Here is a 19,335-nt window from a genome sequence, read left to right as displayed (position 1 = left end):
ATAGCCAATAAAAAACACATCTTTTGTTTGTGGTTGTAAGGTGACAAAATGTGTAAAAGTTCAAGAACTAGGATTAATTTTTCAAGGCACCGTAACTTCAAATCACCACACAAGCACACATCAGTTCACATGCATGTACACATATGCAGTTAAAGCATATGTGTACATGCAACTTCAAAAGTTAAAGTAGAAAAAGACTGCAAACCTTAGGAACAATATGGAATGAGTGATAATGTCAGCACCATTCCATGATCTGGAAATATTTGTTTCACTTTAAATCTGTTTTTTTTTCTTAATTGCAAAAACTGTAAAATTTCAATTATCTTTTGTGTCACTTCAGTGTTCTGTCACTTCAATGACTCCCTCTTGTATCTTTGTTACACATTGGATATAATTTTTCTTACCACGATGATGCATGATCTTTACTCTCAATCATTAATGGCTTCTGAGGAAGTTGCCCCTCTGCTCCAAATTACTGTTTAATAAGCAATTTGTTCTTTACTCTAGTTTGTTCCTTGATTGTAAAATCTGGTATTTTTGCAAATTTGGCTCAAGGGAACCTGAAAGCCAGGAGACAATTTATTGTAGTGGCCACAAACAATCTAATGGAGGCCCATTTCCCATAAATATTAATAAAGATTTCTATCAGAGCAAAAATCTCTCTCTCTCTCTCCTAAGTATTTGCTCCTAACCACGTCCTAACCTAGCAGTCATATAAAGCCTTTAATTAATCCTGCAATTTTTTTTGTCAAAGACATTTGTCACCATGAAATTACCCGATAGCTTAAAACGGCAACGTATGAACAGATTCACTGAGTAATCAGAAAAGTTTAGCATGAATCTAGACATTAGATTTAAGCTTGAACTTTTAACCTTATCAAATATCACTTGGTAGAAGCTCCTTACCGTTTGAAGAAATCTCGTCTCAATCTGCTGTCCTCTTTTGCTTGCATCTTTTTTTTTTCCATCTGAGACTGACGTTATTCCATGTTAATTATTTTTTCTCCATGAAAAACACAGCAACTCATCTGATCCCAGGCCGCCAGGCCCACGAGCTCCGGATCTCAGCAGAAAAGTGCCAATAAAAGTTTCAGACTGATCCAGGTATCAGTTTGAAATAGGTTCTCCTCCGTGACGTCACAGTTGGAACACTGTTACGCCTCTGCGTAACCATGGTTACAGGGGATGCTTTGGAGCTCTGCTGCTCAGCAGCAAAAGATTTCAGGTTAAACTCTAAAACCAAATAAAATCAATATACTGTAAATGTGTATAGTGTACCGCGTAAGCGTTCATTTTCTGTAAGAGGCTGTAAAACGGACAGTTAAAATGTGACCGATGGCATCCATACTGAGGTGAGTTGTTGAGGATATGTCGAGCTGTCGATAAGCACGGCTGTTTTTGTGCTGTTATTTACTGTTAGCCTGTTTTGGCTGGCGTTACTGAAGCTGTTTTCAACTGGATGTCACATTGTTGAACTCTGATGATTAATGAATAAACTCTCGATGTGACGATGGTAGAATGTAATTGTAACCCTGTGTTCATTTAGTCGTTTGATACCGTTTAATATCCAGTCCATCTGTTTGGTGTTTTGTTTTTAACATGCCCTGGAATAATTTAAAGTTTTACAATGCCGGTGATTTACGACTCTTTCGCGACAGTCAGCTGGGGAGTAAACTCTCAGAGGTAGCTCGTGTGAGCCAGGAGTGACACCTGTACATGCAGTAGCCTTAAAATACTGATTATTTATTCTCCTGCTAGGTAAGAATTGGTGTTTTAAACGTACATTGTTTCTTTATATATGTTATCGTTTGGTTATGTTATGATGTGTGGTTAATGCTGATTATTGGTGTGCTAATCGTGAATAAGCTAGTAAACTTGAAAATTAGCAGCCATGTTAAGCGGACTTTGGTGATCAAGTTCGTGTGTCACTGTTTGGAATATAAACCCATACGGCTTGCACTACTTTCAAGATGTAAGCTAAAGGGATGTGTTTTAAAAAAAGGTGCAAGAAGGACCTAACTCGGTGAGCGATGTGTGTTCAGTGTACAGTAAGTTGTCATTTATGTTGTGCATTTGAACTAGCAGACTGCACTGTTGTTTAGGGGCTATGAGCACACATGGGCTGTGTCCCAATCCAGCGACCGCACGCTTTGGAGTACGCGCAGTTCTCGTACTACGTACGGCGCGTACTACGAAGTACGAGAAGTGCGGAAATGAGAGGCTTGTGAAATGGAGAAATGGGACGGTCTGGCCGTCGTCGCGCTGCTCAGGTTGCCTAGCAACCATGATACTAACCGCAAGAAACGTTTCATACAGCATTGTTTGACAGAAATGAAGGAGAAAAATGTTTTGTTGTTCATTCATTATTTTTTTTTATGACATCACTTTGATTAGCTGAGGCTGAGACCACGGGACTGTAAAAACATAATTGTTGGGCTTCATTTCTGCACTGAACAGTCATTTCAAAATTAGTTAGTACATAACAATTAGCTAATGTTGTTCATGAGACTAAAGTCATCTCACTTTGGTAATGTAAATATAATATGGCCAATATTATATTTATTGTCAGATTATTATGATATATTACAGCAGTGAGCTTGAACTCTGTGTCAAAAGATTCAAGTTGAAGTTATTTATATTTCCTATCACCTTAAATCTTCACTCAAAGACAAGTGTCTTTGACAGTGTATATATAGATCAGGGGTCGGCAACCCTAGGCGAAGGGTTAACTGATGGCACGACCATAGCTGGACTGGCCATCGGGCATACCGGGCATTTGCGCGGTGGGCCGATGATTTTTTTATTTTTTTTGTAACGTTATAAACATTGAAAGGTGGTGGATTGGCCAGATGCTGGTCGGTGTGTAAAAATAACTCAGTTGTTTGTTGGTGGCTATGGTGGAGCTTCCACAGACTCAGTAATATTAGCAAGTGGTGGAGGCCAGCAGGTGGATGAGAGAAAGGGGAGGCAAGAGGAGAGATCCGAGGCGGCCGCCGGTCTGAGTGTCAGGTGAACTGAACTTCAGGTAAGAAGTTATGACCATGCAGTCTATGTTGGTCAGATATAAACCAAGTTTAGGTGTAGTTTTATTTTTGTTGTGCTGACTTTTTACAGTCAGTTACAATAACTCGTACTGCGTGCTAGCTAGCATGATGGAGTTTCTATACAGCTGGGTGGGTGCTATGATACTACTGATAGTTAGTAGAGTTGCCAACCGTCCCGTAAAAAGACGGAATCGTCCCGGATTCAGAGAAAATATTACGCGTTTCGTATTGAGCTGAAAAGGAATGCAGTTCGTCACGTTCCATCCTACCTGACAAACCATCCTACCCATTGTTTCTGCGCATGCGCACAACACGAAATTAAGTGGCAAACCGTACTACCTTTGTGAATATTAGCCAGAAAAATATTCTGACGGGTAAAATTAAGTGCCAAACCATCCTACCTTTGTGAATGTGACCTACAAGCATACTAACAGCTAAAATTTAGTGGCAAATCGTCCTACCTTTGTGAATATGAGCTACAAGCATATTTTCACAGCTAAAATTTAGTGGCAAATCGTCCTACCTTTGTGAATATGAGCTACAAGCATACTCTGATGGGCAAAGTTAAGTGGCAAACCGTCATACCAACTTACATTTGTGCTGGAATTTCTCTGTGACAGCAGAAATGTGCATAAACTACTTACGGTAGGACGTTTTGCCAAAGTAGGATAGTTTGTCAGAACACCGTACTTCAGCTAGAATGGAAAAAGACACAAAGCTGGATTTATTCTGTCGTTACGCTGTCAGCTGCCTCTTCTTCTCTCATTCTCTCCCCCTCCCTCACCTGTTGCTACTTCAATCATGAATCTGATCAATGATCAGCTGATTGGCTTATCTCTCTTGTTTGTTTATCGCCCACTTTGCGCCTGAAAGAGGAAACCAGTGGATGTCGCGCTAAACAACAGCAGCATGTTTAAGCTTGATCAGCTGTTGTTAGAATTTATTTAATATTAATTTCTAGTATCAGCTGATGTTTGTTGGAGCCACAGCTGTAAAGCTGCTGGTCATGATGTCGGTTTGGATATGTGGTGAGAGGGAAACATGAAGATGAGACCAGGAGATGTCCTTACGGAATCATCAGAGCTGAGCAGGTGATGGAGAAACAGGTTTATCTTTTAGGTGACATGAATGAGTTGAAGGGAAGTTATGAACTGTTTCTGAGAGACAAATAACACCAGGATCCTTTTTTAGGTAGCTGACAGCTGGTAACTGTGCAGGGGCGGGTCTAGCAAAGTTTTGCCAGGGGGCCAGGTAGGGCATTAACAGGGAAAGGGGGGCACAGAGAAATACTTCCTTATTCTCATTTAAAATGTCTGGCTGTTATTAAATAATTATCTGAATCTTACAACCAAAGTTTTTATCTGACGTAAAATGTATAGAAATCATACATATACCAACAAGACTGTACATCACTGTCACAACAGCGTCTGTTTTCATTCAAAGGCTTTATGGCTTTAATACCTGGGGGGCCGGTCTCTAGTCAAAATGCCCGGGACGATTTTTTGTCCCAGTCCAGCCCTGGGCACGACACGCAGGGAATTAATCTGAGAGGGTGCATTAAAAAATAAATGGCCACGCCAGCGGTGCACATCACAAATCAGCTCACATACACACATTAGTTGTGCCACTTCTTAATGACGGTATCTTAGCTAACAACCGCAACTACCAGATTCAACTTGTAATTGGGTTAAAATAACTTAGCCTACCAGTCAGAGGGACGTTGTTAGCTTTCTACATTCCGACACTTCAAAAGCTTCAGCAGCTGTGCGCTCAGCGCAGCATCAGCACTGTGGAAATACACGGATACATCCGTAGACTCGAGACAGAATTCACAATGCGTTTTTGGGACTTTCAGGTGTTTGGACCAATGTTTTATTTTCTGATCAAACCAGAAATCTTTAATGAGCAGCTGGTTTGTCTCAAATTAACTGGCTGAGTTAATGCCAGTTAATGCAACATCGAAGCAGCTGGAATTCACAGCTGTGCGTGTTCATGGAGCTTACATTTTCACCTGACAAATTTAACTGTCTTCAGAACATTGCAGAGGCCTTATTGACAGTGTTTGGCTCTACATGTCTGTGTGAGCAGGTTTTCTCTCACATGAGTCCTCAGGTAGCCTCTGAATGCTGGACACTGGGAGACCTGTGTCTCTGAGTGGGAGCCCAGAGATCACATTAACATGTGTGTCTCTGTATTAACAAACATGCCATATTGGCCCAGTTTATTTTTCTTATCATTGTTGTGAGGAGACCATAGATAGCATTTACATTTTTCTGTTGTACAGTTCATTTGTTGTTATGGATAAAAAGTCTTTTTTTCTTTCATAATAGCTGATAACTATTCGCTGACAGCTGCCAACATCTGCAAACAAATATAATTCTATAAAGTGGTTCTATATAGTGTGGAACTGTTCATATAGAGCGGTATTAAATTTATTGCTAATGCAATCATATGGCACATTGACTTCTGAGGAAATTTTAGATGGCACTCGTCATCAGAAAGGTTGCCGACCCCTGATATAGATGTATCATATATAAGAGACAAATATTGTTCGTTTAATTTGTTGGCATTATTACATTTGGCTCAATGCTTACATATATGTGTAAAAAGCAAATGTACGAGCTGTGATAACTGTGTCTGATAGAATGAAGAGCAGACTGATATATGAAATATTCCTTTACTGGGTGAGAAAATCAGACCATGTCATAACTGCTGTAAGTCATACAGAATAGATATCAGAGCCTTAAACAGGCTGACTTCTGCTAAATGGGTCAAACTGGGCAGAAAGTCTACAAACACGTAACATCCTTATAGAATATGATGTAACACTACAGATCAACTTAGCTCAGAATATATAAAGCATATAAACAATTACAGCAATATGATGCAACAAACACAGCAGCTACTGATCCAAAATACTCAAAGCTTCATAGAACTGAAACCAACATTTATTTTAGCTCCATTCTGCTGCTGATACAGACTTTAGGTTTCTGAACATTAAACTTGTTGCTGCCTTTCATAGTGTGTAACTTGAAGGCCCTGAGTACTTTCTCCCACACTGGAAACACTGGGATGATAACATTATTTGAACATTACCTAATAAGACTGATTCAGCACAGACAGTTATGTTAAACTTTCCTAGCAGTCCTTCACAAACAGGGAACAGTCTGTCTATTCTCTCCATCTGTCAGCTGCTGCTGGCTCTTCCTCCTCCTCTTCCTCACACACTGCTGAGTTTGTCCTGGTGGATCATCAGGGCTGCAAAGCCTCACAGATGATGTGCAGCAGTGGGTCCCTCAGTCTGTCCTCACTCTGGACACTTGCAGTCGTCACACATGGAAATCAAATGTGTGATAAGCTGCAGGATTCAAACACAAGTGTAACTTATAAACACATGTTCATACTTTTATTCCACACTCAGAGAGAAAGAAACAGAGAGAGAGTGCAGGACAGACAGACAGGTGACAGTCTCAGGTGTACACACTGCTACACAACAGCACCAGAGAAGCAGGATTTAGTGTTTGTGTTATTACGAGTGTAAACAAGAAGAGTTCCAGATGGTGCAGTGGACACATGTGTGACTGCTGTGATTAAAGCATCTTTCTTTCAGCTTAACGAGTGAACCGTCAGCTCGTTCAAACACACGTTAAAGTCCGTTTGGCTCGACACCACCGAACAGAGGCAGCAATATAACATAGCTCACATTAACAGTGCAGTGAATCCTGCTTGTGCCGTGATGTTCAGGACTGCAAACCGAGCAGCATCACTGACTTTCAGCTTGTTGTGTTTGTGGATATATGACTGACTTTAATTATCCACAAAATCATCAGATTCTCTGTAAGATTAAGGTCGACTATTGAACGGCGTATATTTAAAAGTAAAGACTTTAAAACCAAGTTAGTACAAACATCACTAATGTCACATAACTCTGCTGACATGTGGCCAACAGTAATGTTTTAATGTTCTTCATTATTAAACATTCGCACATAAATAAGTGACATCATATTCAGTAAACTTACTTTTGAAAGTTTACTCTTCGGCTGCTCTGCTTCTGCCCTCTGCTGTATTTTTCGGCAAAATTATCCACACCCACCACCGCGCTATGAATTGTGGGATATATGGGACCACGAAGTGTACAGCGGACTACACTTCAAACTGGGACAGCCGTCGTCACGTCGCTGTGACGTAATAGGTTTCAAAATGCGTACTCAGGAGCGTGCGGTCGCTGGATTGGGACACAGCCAAGGTCTGTAGCTGTGTCAGAGCAAGCTTGTGTGAGCCAGCGGTGATATCTGTACACGCAGTACCTTTAAAATACTCATGTGTCATTCTCCTGCTAGCAGTGGAGGAGACTTTCCTGCTGAGGAAGAGGCCCTGCTGTCCTGCCGTCTTACTGGTGCCATTGAGGGATCAGCGGCTGCTATATATTCTTCTCGACCTCGAGTATTTGGACTGAAGGACTCACAGACACGTTTTATATTTAGCTCTATACATTTTAAAAAGATTTTTTAAAAATATTTTCCTATTCACAAAGGCTGTATGGAGACATTTTGGTTATTGCCACAGACGCTTTCTCTTACTACGGATGGAGGATGTTGCGGTTTTACAACCCATGGACTGAGAAAGGACTCAATAAGTAATATGTTCACATATTCCAGTGTTAAACACAAGTGAGTCTCAATTGAGTGAAGTGTTGGTAACTGATGCCAATATTTTTCTTCTTTCTCCCTGTTTAAATCCCATTCATATAAGGGACCCTAATTTTATCCTGCTACAAACATATTCAGCCGGTGTTATTTAAGTTTCCTGTAAATTACACATGTAAAGCGGATGCGAGAGAGGCTGTGATGAAGTCCTGGAGTTTTTAACGATGTACGTGCTCCAGTCCAGAAATTTGTATTATATGTTGGACACAGGTGGTAAAGTGCTGTCACACCCTGAATAAATTGTCCTCTGTTCTTTGGTAAGCTGACATATTTGTTACATAATCATATGGTTTATCAGAGGGGAAGTGCGAGTTTTAGAATACTGGAGCCCAAGGTTTGGTGCAATAATATTCAGCCGTAATATTAGCTTTTAACTAGGTCTTGTCAGTTAGCTGGTGTTGTGTCAAAAAGTCATATCTGCCATAAACTCATTTTCGGTATTTGTCAAAAACCAGTTGATCATATTTAACCCTCCTGTTATGTTGGTTTCCAGGAACACCAGTTATGCTTCTGGGTTAATTTGACCCGGGGCAAATTTACTCATCCAAAAGTGTCAGAAACACTGGCATTGATTATTTTACAATTTTCTTTTATAATTTAGATTTTTTTCGTTTTCTGTAGTGATGCAGATGACATGTGGCATCTCTTCTGTTCTGGGTCAATCTGACCCGCAACATAACAGGAGGGATAAACTGCTATAGACAACTTTTTGGTCTACAATATGTGAAACATGTCATATGTATCCCTCATGAGTGATATTGAGTCATCTTGTGCCACAAACAACATTCCTGTCACAAGGTAGAAGCTGCAATCACTTTTTGACAGTGATTTTTACTTCGTATTTATTCATTTGACATTAAAATGACTTTTTTAAAGAGTAATCTGGCCAAGAGGACAGCAGAAATTGCAACAAATATAATAATAGTTCTCTAAACATATTTTAAGTGTCCCAAAAGGACTGGGTTGGTTTTCATATAGTTACAATAACACAGAGTTATAAATATACTTGAAAAAATGGGTCGTTATTAAACTTGATATATACCCTTTTGTAAATCATGTTCACTAAAGTCTATTTACCAATATAAGTAAAGACATTGGAAATCAGTTTTTGTCAGACGATCACTTTTTGGCACAACACCGGAGGTAAAACAGGTTTGATCCTTCATATCTGGAGTGGGAAGATGCAGACATAAATTCAGATATCTCTGGGATGTTTAAGAGTTTAGAATTTCTCTGGTTCATTGGCTTTAGTCAGATAATTCAGTAATCACTCAAGATTAGTTCAGTAGTACTCCTGAATTCAAAGAAATAGTCAGGGTCTTCGGCGCTGTGCTTTCCCACAGGCGAACTCAGGTGAAATGAAAGAAGTATTGGATGCCCTCCTCCTCTGGCACAATGATAACTCACAAAAGCTCCTTGGAGTAAGGAGATCAGGTTCAGAAGTGGTTCTTTCTAAGAACGTATATCTGTATTTATAAATGACATATTAAGGATGAGTGATGCTTAAATAATGAGGAAATTAAGCAGTGACCAATGACACATTTAACAATGTGTCATTTTTATCCACTATTCTATGTTTATTTATGAGTACAAGATGCTTTTTTCTATCAAATAACCTAAACAATGACTGACTGCACCTTTAAAAATACTAACTTAAATAAACCAAGATAACCCAGCAGTCCATAGGAAACAATGTGTGCACTATGTCACTAAATTTATTGTCACTGCAAATGTAAAAGTAAACATAAATGAACCACAGAGGACATGACATGACTTTGAGGACAGATGTGATCAGGTGGAAAGTGCAGAAAGCTGACTGATGTCCATCTGTGGCTGCATTCAGTGTTGGCCTGTCCTGTATCAGGCATTCAGGATTTTCTTTTATGGCCATTTAGCTCTTATGGCATGAACTTGCTCAGTGCATTATTATTGGCGTTTCTACAGTCTGATATTTGTTTACTAATTGATTGATACAGTGCATCAAATAAGTTGATAAATAAGATGTTAAAAACTTCATCATCATATCAAACATGATCGATTTGGAGCGAGTTTATTTGGCACATGCTGACTGCATTCTAATTATAACCAGAACAGGAGGCGAGACCAGAGAACAAGAGTGCAGCAGTTTAGTGAAAGGAACAGGAAAGGTGAAGAAGAGGAGAGCATCCAAAAGACGAGCAAGAGGACAGTTCCAAAGGAGACATCACGGCACAATAAAAGCTGTAAGAGCAGAGATTCATTTTTACTATTTTTTTTCTTTAGGTTTTACTCCCGCTGCTTACAGTAAATCAAATGTATAGTACAAACAAGAAAAACTCAAATTGCATTGTTGTTCAGTGTAATTCTGTGACTTCAACCTTTAGCTAACGTATAATGTTTGACATTTTATATAAATGTGACTATAAAATATAGTCAATAATATTAAAAAGGTGCTGTTACTGAGTGAAACTTCCAAAGATTTCAGGTCTGGATTTAGCCCCAGTGCTATGCTGGACATAAGCAACTGTGTTAGTGTGACGCCCTGCATATTTGAAGGATTGCAATAAACTTCTGTTCTTACTGAATCTGTAACATTGCCTTGATCTGCCTACATCATTTTTTAAATAGTTTATGTTGTTAAATGAGTTTTGTGTCACTGTGCACAGAGAAAAACTCACCTGATGTAGTGGTAATGCGTTATTCACCACTAGATGGAAACAACCTGGCACAGGTATTTTCTCTACACACTAAATTTCACACTGAAAAGCATTGGTGGGAATTTTTGTTTACATAGTAAGCAAAAGAAAAAATGTCTTGAGGTCTTTCCAGTGTTTTCAAAATTGTGTTTTTCAGATACACGTCAAATTTAATACAGACAAACACACACACAAAACAACAAAATATGTCAAATTACATGCACGTCTCATTCATTTTTTGAGAATTTCACCACTTTTCGATTTCATGGAAAATAACTTGTGTTATTCATGACATGATATCATTTAAAATAACTTTGTCAGGCCAGTGAATAGCTGCCACATAAGTATAAATCTAAACCATGCAAGTGTAATATAGAAAAAAACCACAAACAGTTGTGCTGTTAGTTCATAATAAATGGGTAGGGGTGTATAGTCAGCAAAAGCCACCAAGGCTCTGCCGAGCTCCAAACCACCTCTGCCACAAACAGAAGCATCAAAAATGTGCGCTGGGAGCTTCATGGCATGATTTCTACAGCCACACAAATCTATATGTATGTGGCCAAGAACCTTAGTCCATGTAGGGCATCTTAACACAGTTTACTTCCAATCCAATCCAATCCAATTTTATTTATAAAGCACTTTAAAATACCCAGCACAGGAACAAAGTGCTGTACAGAAAATAAGTTAAAACAATAGAATAACAGAAAACAGCAAAATAAATAAATAAAACACATAAAACATAAAATTAAAACAGCCCTATGTTAAAACAAAAACAAGATAAAACAGCATCGAATCACCTAAAAACAACTAAAAATAAACACCAACATCTCACGTGGTGTCAAAGGCCAGGGTAAAGAGGTGGGTTTTCAAGAGTGACTTAAAAACAGATAAAGAACTGGCCTGTCTAATCTCTAAAGGAAGCTCGTTCCACAGTTTGGGAGCTGCTACAGCAAAAGCACGATCTCCTCTAAGTTTACGCCCAGTCCTGGGTATCTTCAGGAGCAGCTGATCAGCTGACCTGAGAGAGCGGGTGGGTGTATAAGGCTGTAGCAGCTCAGAGAGATAAGATGGAGCTAGGCCATGGAGAGCTTTAAAAGTAAATAAAAGAATTTTAAAATGAATCCTAAAAGAAATGGGCAGCCAGTGACGTGAAGCTAAACCAGGGGAAATGTGCTCAAACTTTCGAGTGCCAGTTAAAAGACGAGCTGCGGCATTTTGCACCCTCTGTAGATGACTAATATACAGTATAATGCACTGACCCCAATATAAAGTGCATTACAGTAATCCAGCCGAGTGCTAACAAAGGCGTGGCTCACTGTCTCAAAGTGCTGCCGTGAAAGAATTGGCTTTATTTTTGCCAGCTGCCTGAGGTGAAAGAAGCTAGATTTTACCACTGCCTTAATTTGATTATCAAACTTCAGTTCACAGTCCACTTTGACCCCCAGGTTTGTGACAGTTGGCTTAACATACTGTGCCAGGGAATCTACATACACATTGGGGGTCTCAGTGGAGCTACCAAAAACCATCAGCTCTGTCTTTTTATCATTGAATTTTAAAAAGTTAACAGACATCCAAGCCTTAATGTCATCGAGACACTGAAGTAATGGCTGTGTAAGGTATCTGCCTTTTTTCTTTAGAGGGACATAGATCTGACAGTCATCAGCATAAAAGTGGAAAGCAATGCTGTGCTTTCTCAGTACAGAACCAAGAGGAAGCAGATATAAAGAGAAGAGGAGGGGGCCTAGAACTGAGCCCTGTGGGACACCACACAAGAGGGGAGCGGAGGACGACACATAGTCACCAAGGCTGACACAAAAAGTTCGCCCCGTCAAGTAGGACCTGAACCAATACAGGTCCTACTTGACTACTTACTTACTACTTAAATATACAATTTAAGATTCAAAAAATATACAATTTAAGATTCAAAAAGCTACCTTAGTATCAGATTTCTTTCAACTATAAATACTTGTGTCAGTTAGGTCAGCTAGTGGGATGGCAGAGAGGGCAGCCTTTACATTATTTTATTGTAGAGTGACAGGAACTGCCTATGAGCTTCTAATCAGGCAGAAATATTGACAGAAGGAAATATTTCAAAATAAAAAAAATAAATAAATAATTTTTTAAATTTCAAAGAAAATACATTGATGAAAATCAAAGAAGAGAAAATGTATGTGATGTTCCATTTTCCTGAGAACTGATTGGCTGTGATGACTCCTTCAAGTACAGTGGGGCAAAAAAGTATTTAGTCAGCCACCGATTGTGCAAGTTCCCCCACTTAAAATGATGACAGAGGTCAGTAATTTGCACCAGAGGTACACTTCAACTGTGAGAGACAGAATGTGAAAAAAAAATCCATGAATCCACATGGTAGGATTTGTAAAGAATTTATTCGTAAATCAGGGTGGAAAATAAGTATTTGGTCACCTCAAACAAGGAAAATCTCTGGCTCTCACAGACCTGTAACGTCTTCTGTAAGAAGCTTTTCTGTCCCCCACTCGTTACCTGTATGAATGGCACCTGTTTGAACTCATCATCTGTATAAAAGACACCTGTCCACAGCCTCAACAGTCAGACTCCAAACTCCGCCATGGCCAAGACCAAAGAGCTTTTGAAGGACACCAGGAAAAGTATTGTAGACCTGCACCAGACTGGGAAGAGTGAATCTACAATAGGCAAGCAGCTTGGTGTGAAAAAATCAACTGTGGGAGCAATCATCAGAAAATGGAAGACATACAAGACCACTGATAATCTCCCTCGATCTGGGGCTCCACGCAAGATCTCATCCCGTGGGGTCAAAATGATCATGAGAACGGTGAGCAAAGATCCCAGAACCACACGGGGGGACCTGGTGAATGACCTGCAGAGAGCTGGGACCAAAGTAACAAAGGTCACCATCAGTAACACACTACAACGGCAGGGAATCAAATCCCGCAGTGCCAGACGTGTTCCGCTGCTGAAGCCAGTGCATGTCCAGGCCCGTCTGAAGTTTGCCAGAGAGCACATGGATGATACAGCAGAGGATTGGGAGAATGTCATGTGGTCAGATGAAACCAAAGTAGAACTTTTTGGTATAAACTCAACTCGTCGTGTTTGGAGGAAGAAGAATACTGAGTTGCATCCCAAGAACACCATACCTACTGTGAAGCATGGGGGTGGAAACATCATGCTATGGGGCTGTTTTTCTGCCAAGGGGACAGGACGACTGATCCGTGTTAAGGACAGAATGAATGGGGCCATGTATCGTGAGATTTTGAGCCAAAACCTCCTTCCATCAGTGAGAACTTTGAAGATGAAACGAGGCTGGGTCTTCCAACATGACAATGATCCAAAACACACCGCCCGGGCAACAAAGGAGTGGCTCCGTAAGAAGCATTTGAAAGTCCTGGAGTGGCCTAGCCAGTCTCCAGACCTCAACCCCATAGAAAATCTGTGGCGGGAGTTGAAAGTCCGTGTTGCTCGGCGACAGCCCCAAAACATCACTGCTCTCGAGAAGATCCCCCCCTCCAGGGGCAAGGGTACCTAGACCCGGGGCTTAGAGTACGCTTGGGGAGTGTGATCGTGTGTACAGCGTCTCTTTATGTCTGTCTCCACGTTGGTTGAGTGTGGAGTAAGTGTATATGAGAGCATGAGGGTGGGAATGGATGTTTGTATCTGTGTGTGCCTGTATTTCTGTGTCTATATGTCAGGTTGGGTGTCAGGCGCCACCTCTCTGGGGACATCTTAGGCCCTCCAAGGTATGGAGGCCTATCTCCCCCTACCACCACTTCCCCTGCCAGTGGCGGACTCCCTCAGACATCGGTGCGTTGGTGGTTCTTTGTGTCCGGGGATGGGCGTCCAGGTACACACCGGCTCACTCCTTGGCGGCCGCTTATCGGGGCCTGGAGCCTGGGGCTTGCTCGGGCCACTTCGGAGGTGGGGTGCCCCCGGCCTCTCGGCCTGGGGCTCGGTCACTCAGGCACGGCTGGCTGCCGGCGGAGCTCACGGGCGCGTCACTGCAACTCCCCCTGGCTTCTGCTCCGCGGCTGCTGAGTGAGCCCTCATCTGGGACTCTCCTCAGCTCTTTCTGGGACAGTGGTGCGGCTGCCCCTCTGTTGGTCTTCCTTGGTCTCTTGTGTTCTGGGGGCCTCTGGATGTCTGGAGTTTTGATCTCCTCCATACCTGCTTCATGCCCTGGAGGACGGGGCTGTGGCCCCCCCCCCCCCCCACACCCTCTAGCAGATCATTACATGAAGGAACCTTTTAAAAAAACAAAAAACAAGCGCGTCCATGCTCACAGGTGTACACACGGGTGATCACACCCACAAACTACACCCTTTTTGGCTCCTACCTCAAAGCACACTGTGTTCTGTTGATCTTATGTGCTGCACAATAATGTTTAATATTTAGTATTTACTGTCATATTCCCATATATCATTACGATGTTGTTTATTCTATTACTCTTGTTCTCTTCTGCTTGTTTTCTTTTTTCTTTCTCAGCAGGTGACCCAGGTGATTGATATATGCATTTTTTTTCTTCTTTTTTTTCTTTTTCTGCTCATTCTGTTGGTTTTTGTCTTTTGCCCTTCTCCCCCGTCCCTCTTCTCAGCTGTTTCTCTTTCCCTCTTTCTTTCTCCCCTTCTTTCCCCCAGTCAAGTCTGTCCCATATTCATTAAGTGAAAATAAAATAAACAATAAAAGGTGAATCAAATGGACCATTATGACAAGGCTGGGATGGTCAATTTGGTAAAGTAAATCCGTTGGGCATCTTTCTTTGCCTTTAGACAACAATTCTGATGGCAAAAGAGCCAAACGGGACAGGCAGAAAAAAAAAAAAAAGAGAAGATCTGCATGGAGGAATGGGCCAAAATACCAGCTACTGTGTGTGCAAACCTGGTAAAGACCTATAGTAAACGTTTGACCTCTGTTATTGCCAACAAAGGTTATGTTACAAAGTATTGAGTTGTATTTTTGTTATTGACCAAATACTTATTTTCCACCCTGATTTACGAATAAATTCTTTACAAATCCTACCATGTGGATTCATGGATTTTTTTTTTCACATTCTGTCTCTCACAGTGGAAGTGTACCTCTGGTGCAAATTACTGACCTCTGTCATCATTTTAGGTGGGGGAACTTGCACAATCGGTGGCTGACTAAATACTTTTTTGCCCCACTGTACTACATGTTACTTTGTCCTGCTAGTTAAGCCTGCTGTCTGTTCTCAGGCCTCCTCCTGTTTCACTGGCATAAATCCATCACCAGAGGGCTCCACTAACCTGCCTGCTGACATCAGAGCAAACCCCTGTGTCATGTGACCTGGCTGGAGTTGCAAAGCTGGACTCAGACCTGGCCCAGGCAAGTTCAAAGACAGTTGTGGTAGAGAGAGCAGGGAGTATAGTAGAGCACTGGAAGGATGAGGTGGAAACAGGAAGCGTGTAGATTCAGTGGATTTGGCATCCTCCATCTGTCTCCATGCTCTCTTTACTGGCCTTCTAAAAATCACTTCTAAAAACTTCTCCTGTAGCTGTGGAGCTGCTTTTGTTTAAATGTTTAGGATAGCATTTAGAATTCAACTTTACTGTCATTACACGTCTAAATACAGGGTAACAAAATACAGTTTGCATCAGTAAGTGCAATAAGAGCAAATATACAGATGTACTACATATATACAGATGTATCGGTGTGAGGTAAACAGATCTACAGAGTGCTATGAATATATCTACAGCAGTGGAAGCGTAGCTCTCTGAACAGACTACAATAGTGAACATGGGTGTCAGGTTGACACTGCGCCCGCTGCACACTACAAGGTTAACAAGTTCCTCTCGACTGAGCCCAGACGGACTAGCCACAGACATTTTCTACATTTACAGAATAAATAAGTTTGTGTATTTCCTAAATATTTCGTTCTTGTTATTTTGTTTTGCACAAAAGCGAAATGGTTAGCTTCCAAGATCAGACGAGATTGGGCGTGTTGAGGGCTGTATGGCCGTAAGCGATAGAAGCCCGCTATAAAAGACCTTTTATACTTGGCAAATGTCACACACTTTAAAATATAGTATTGTGCTAAGCTTCACATGTTACAGCGAAAACATGCAAACCTTTGTTGCGAACTGCAGCTTCAACACTGAGCTGCAAAAATGCTTTTCCCGCGGTAACGTCACGATAATAACACATGTTAGTTTCTCACAGCACAGTGTTAAAGTGACACAGAGCACACAGTGTGTTAGGACCATTTGGAAGTGCAACATTTTTGTGCTTTGGAGAATTCAACTTATATACAGAACATAAAAAAACGTAAGCATGACTGTGTCATCACAGCATGTATAAAGAGGCTGTTTCTGAAGCAGTCCCTCGCTTACGGCCACACCACCCTGAACACGCCCGATCTCGTCTGGTCTCGGAAGCCAAGCAGGGTCGGGCCTGGTCAGTACTTGGATGGGAGACCGCCTGGGAATACCAGGTGCTGTAAGCTTTTGCACTTCAACACACAAATAACAGTTTAACCCTTGTGCGCCCGCCTGTTCTCGGGGCGTGGGTTGTGGTGACCCCCCGAGGGGCGTGTGTGTTATTATGATGATGATGATTAGGGTGGGGGGTCGCTAGGACCCCCTCGGGCATATGTGTTATGACAATGATAGGGTGGGGGGGTCGCTGGGACCCCCGAGGGGCATGTGTGTTATGATGATTAGGGTGGGGGGTCGCTAGGACCCCCGAGGGGCGCTTGTGTTATTACGACGTCGGCGGCGTCTGGGGAGTGTCGGTGCGTGAAGCGGCGGTGCGTGAAGCAGCGGTGCGTGAAGCGGCGCAGTTGGGATAGTACGTGACGGCGCAGTTGGTGCACACGTACACTCGGCACTCGTGGCACAGGATCTTGGTCTTGAATTCTTTGCTCTTGGGACACACGCGGCACCTTCGCCTCTTGACCGGAGAGGAGTCGCGTGGCGTAGCGTCGGCGGTGCGAGTAGTACGAGCATCGGCATCGTCGGCCTCGGTGGCAGTACCTCGGCCCGCGACTCAGCCTCCTCCTCCTCCCCGTCCTCGCGCTAACGCCCTGGCTTCGAGCCAGGAAATAGAAATGATCTGGTCTTTACGAGCTCAGATGAACCACAAAGTGTGTGGAAACTAAGAACACCCCATGCTTCAGTAGCTTGTAGAAGCAGCAATAACTTTATCAGGTTCTTACATCACTGTTGATAAGAATGTTGGCCTTCACTTCATTGAGGGTTTGAAGACATTGGTTCATGCACAGCTCTCTTAAGGCCCAACTGCAGCATTTCAATCAGGTTGAGGTCTAGATGTCGACTGGGCCGTTGCAACACCTTGGTTGTTTTTTTACATTTATCTTTTCACCTAGCCAACTTTGTTGCAGATTTGCAGCAGAATGTGTTTGAGATCATTGTTTAATCTGTTATGTTGTTGTTCATCTGAGGTTGTGTGTACCCAATTTGAGCCAAGCTTTATCTGTCAGGCAGATGGCTTCACGTTTGATTCAAAAATACTTTGGTACACAAAGGAAAGGTCCTGTGGACTTGCTGTGGACGGTCCTTTCTAATTGTACTGTCATGAACATTAGCATGTAACATGCTAGCAGTGGCCTGAAAAGTCTGAGACGTAGCTCTTGGGTTTTGTGCAGTTTTCCTGAGTATTGCACAGTTTGATCTTTGGGCATATTTGCTGGGATGTTCACTACTGAGAAGATTAGCAACTGCACTGAATGTTTTCCACTTGACAATCGTCTGTCTCTCTGTAAAATGATGGGCTTCTAATTGTTTGGCCTCATTATAGCCTCATAACTTTTCCTAGATTGATGGGAAGCAACCATTTCTTCTCAAAGATTATTGTTGATGTCTTTTCTAGTTGGCATTGTGTTAACAAACAGCTTTCAGACCTGCAAGCTGACAAAGCTGCTTTCACAGCGGTGTGCACACCTACTGTTGTGAACACCTCTTAATCAAGTACATTTGATTAGTAGCACCTGGCTGCAACATATCTTCTAAATTCCTATTAAAGCAAAAAAGGTGAACTCAGTTTTCAACACACTGTAAATTGCATTTTGGCGTAGCTTTTTAAAATAAATAATGACATGGTGTATCATATCAGTGTTATACATGATAACATGTGATATATGTATGTAATATGTAGTTCATCTGACGTTGTATTTACCTCATTTTAAGACCTGCTAAGAAACAGATTGTTTTTATGTTGTTTTTTTTTACTATGACTACAAATAAGGATTTTAGCCATCTAGAGCAAGGCAGAGTGAAAGATGGAAAACAGAACATAGAAAAAAAAACAGAGGTTAATGTTATTTATTGTCTCAAAATATCTCAAAACACCCACAGATCAAACTGGAAGAGGACTTACACCCTGTAACAAAAGAAAAAGGCAGACGAATGAAAGAGAAAATCAGAGAGATAAAGGCTGAAAAAAGTAAGTATACCTCTGAAAACACTCTGTAAACTACACACGATTGGACGTTCAACCCTGTTATTTCAGTCAGTCAGTCAGTAAAGACCATTTCAACGTGCAAAGCTGTCAGGTCAAAATTCCTCGCTACGTAACACGTCAGCCAAAACTGTCATGCGTCACTGTTTCGTGAACTGTTCATGAAAAAAAAGTGTGACGCGGTAGCTCTGATTGCATTCAAATACTGTAGTAATTTTAAAAAAGAGAAACAACCTCTCTATAGGAGTTTATTAATAAGGTAATAACACAAGGTAATAACTTGGCATTTTTATTACTTGTCGTCCTTTCCAACATCTTGAGACAATGTTCCACATTTTGACTGGCTCTGCAGGACATGGCTGGCTTTTAACTAATGCAACATTGCAGTCAAGCGACGGTTCGGCAGTCCAGTGCTATGCTGAAAGTCACGAGTTACCAGAAAGTCACAAGTCAACATGGTGGGAAGTAGATAATTTTTTTCCCATT

At 41.5% G+C, this 19,335-nt stretch overlaps 1 long non-coding RNA gene and 1 other non-coding gene across 3 annotated transcripts; both read left to right on the top strand.

Moving 5' to 3' along the window:
• The first annotated feature begins 1,104 nt into the window (after positions 1-1,104).
• Positions 1,105-16,692, top strand: LOC120717169. 2 transcript variants are annotated; one of them, XR_005692103.1, is made up of 4 exons: positions 1,105-1,758; positions 7,385-7,714; positions 9,840-9,972; positions 15,630-16,692. It is a non-coding gene; the product is annotated as an uncharacterized LOC120717169 (long non-coding RNA). The 2 variants fall into 2 exon arrangements; XR_005692102.1 differs by lacking the exon at positions 1,105-1,758 and having other exon boundaries at positions 7,005-7,714.
• A 65-nt stretch (positions 16,693-16,757) lies between these two features.
• On the top strand, positions 16,758-16,876 carry LOC120717181. Its single transcript, XR_005692107.1, has one exon. It is a non-coding gene; the product is annotated as a 5S ribosomal RNA (ribosomal RNA).
• The last annotated feature ends 2,459 nt before the right edge of the window (positions 16,877-19,335 follow it).

Source organism: Simochromis diagramma, unplaced genomic scaffold, assembly GCF_900408965.1.
Source record: "Simochromis diagramma unplaced genomic scaffold, fSimDia1.1 OVJJ01000494.1, whole genome shotgun sequence".
In the NCBI taxonomy this organism is placed as follows: Eukaryota; Metazoa; Chordata; class Actinopteri; order Cichliformes; family Cichlidae; genus Simochromis; species Simochromis diagramma.
This window is presented reverse-complemented; position numbering and strand designations above follow the sequence as displayed.